This window comes from Galeopterus variegatus, unplaced genomic scaffold (genome assembly GCF_000696425.1).
Source record: "Galeopterus variegatus unplaced genomic scaffold, G_variegatus-3.0.2 Scaffold715, whole genome shotgun sequence".
In the NCBI taxonomy this organism is placed as follows: Eukaryota; Metazoa; Chordata; class Mammalia; order Dermoptera; family Cynocephalidae; genus Galeopterus; species Galeopterus variegatus.
Window position 1 is genome coordinate 98,048 of NW_007726826.1, and position 2,506 is coordinate 100,553.

Consider the following 2,506-nt stretch of genomic DNA (forward strand, 5'->3'; position numbering starts at 1 on the left):
CGTCCAGGCTTTCACCTCATCCTGCTCCCTCTTAGACAGTGCCAGTGTTCAGTATTGGTGGAGGGACGCTGGTGGTGCTTTCAGGTGGGGTTGAGGTACAGCCTTTGAATCTTGGTCTTGTTGACTGCTTGCATACAAGGAATATACTTTGTCACATCCTGTGTGCTGGAAGTACCTGAGCAAAGCAGGCAACAGAGGTGGAAGAGGCAGGACCAGAAGCTAGCTGTGTAAAAGCACTGCAGAGACATCTGCTGACTAATTGGTAAAGACTGCACCATCTTCTTAGACCCTATGATGTTAGGGCCTGCAAAACTTTTTATTTATTCATTTATTTTCCAGCAAAGTCCATTTTATTTATTTAGCTAGAAATCACTCTTTATTCATTAAGTCACCAGGAATTTTCAGCACAAGATTTAACATCTTAATGACCATGGGGCTTTTTCTGCCTCTTGCAGAACTTGAAGGGGTTTAGAGGGAGAGACATTGCTAGCAGAGATCATGTCAGATGGTGGCAGGTGCTCCTTTCCCAGTCATTGGACAAACTGCTCAATTCTTGTCCTAGCAGGAAAGAGCCAGTACTTCAGAAAAACCTAATAAAGAATTTGACATTGCAACTTAAGATCTCTCTTAACAATTTAGATTTATCAACGGTATTGGTACAAACTCATTTGCTTCTGATCTAAGTTGTTTTCATTTTGCCATTTTGTGTATGTGTGTAATTTTAAGAAATAATCTCATTCCCTGTGCAGAAAAGAATCACCCAGTGCAAAGAAAAATCCCTCATACTGGAATAGCCTTGTTTTGCTTTGGATGGAGGAAACAGGTTTTTCCACTCCTACCCAAAAGATGAGCATACACTCCCCAAAGTCCAGATGCTACTCCTGGCCCTGGAATGTGCAGAGGCAGTATTTGATGGGCTGATTCAATCCACCTAGAAAGGGCAGCTGGAAGCACCATGCAGGCAGCCTTCTCTGAAAATTTCTTGAAGTCAGCTCTTGAGAATCATTCATGTTTGTATGCAAAGGCTCTCAGGTCCAAACAACTTTGGCTATTCCATCTCACGACCTAGGCTGAGAGGAGGTGCTGGATTGTCAGAAGCAAGAGCAGTAGCGGTGGCCCCAGTGTTAGGACCTGTGTGACTCGAGGATCATCAAGGATCTGGGCTGTCCAGCTTCCTTTCCACAATGCCCACAACCCATGCTTAGTGACCCTCTCCATACTCGGAAGATTTGATTTCAGAACAAACGTGAGCCACCTGTTCTCTTGGCAGACGAAATCAATAATCCCCAGAGGTTTCGGCTGAGGTTCCTTCAAGAAGCCCAAACCACCCTGGCCTTACCGATGGCAGCCATCCTGGCAAGGATCGGCAAGTCATGAATGACAAGGAACACCTCATATCTTTGTTTTTTCACCAGGTTCTGAGAGTGTCCTAGAATGCCAAAGTCTGTGACATCTGTGGCCGCATGGGCATTCGATGTGTGCATTCATCCAGCAGCAGCTCTGCTTAGGGACCTCCCTGAGAGGCCAGCTCCACCACTTCCCTGGAGACCACTATCTTCACCTTATTCTGTCATCTAGGACCATCCACCATCACCGGATGCTGACCACAACCTGGGTTCCTAAGGGCTTGGTTAACACAAGCATGTCCCCAGCAGCAGCACCATCAGACATTATGAATTCACGTGGCCAAAGCACCACATGGCAGCTCCGCTGATGATGGCCCAGGTGTTGACCACCTTGTCCACTGGTCACTGCAGTCCCTCCTTCCTTGGTAGCATCTTGAAAGCCCTTGACCATGACAGTGTTACCTCACTCCTCATCACTCAGACCCCGGTTGACACTGAGCACTGTCAGCACATGTCACATCAGTAATGCCCATGGCAAGAGGCCACTCAGCTCACTGGCACAGCTCTGTTCCGCATCATGTCGGGATCTTCTACCAGGGGGTCAAAGAAGTCTGTGGTCTGCACCAGGATGGCCCCCCTGCCTCAGAGGTGATGCAGGAGTCCATCCCAGTGCTCGGGGTTGGGAAGGCCAGGCTGGCAGGTCAGCTTCCTGGGCCGCCTCTTCCGGCCTCAACCAGGACCCGGCTTGTGGGGGCCACACATCCAGATGCATCGGTCTGGCCAGGAGTTTGAGCAGCATCTGCTGGGGACCCTGCAGCCTCAGCCCTTCATGCACAAAAAGCCTCAGCTGCCAGCTTGGGCTGAGGCCCAGAGCCGGGGTCTCGAAGGGCAGTAGCTTGAGAAGCCCCAGCTCCAAGACCAGCCCAGCAGCTGAAGAACCTGCTGCCACCATTGCCACCATCACCATGGCCATCACGCCCACCCGGCAGATAGGGAGGAGAGGGCCTTTTACTTTCTACTTAGTTAACATGAAGTAAGTAACATGTACCCACAGGTTCTCCCAGCATGAGTCAAGCCCCGCAATCCCCTCCTGGCCTCGCTCTGCTATGGCTTTTTAAACCTTGCAATGTGTTATGATTTCTCACTCTTATAATTTATTT

General features: G+C 49.5%; 1 pseudogene; it reads right to left on the reverse strand.

Moving 5' to 3' along the window:
• Positions 1–1,048: 1,048 nt before the first annotated feature.
• LOC103589720 lies at positions 1,049–2,319 on the reverse strand (annotated as a pseudogene).
• Between the last annotated feature and the right edge of the window lie 187 nt (positions 2,320–2,506).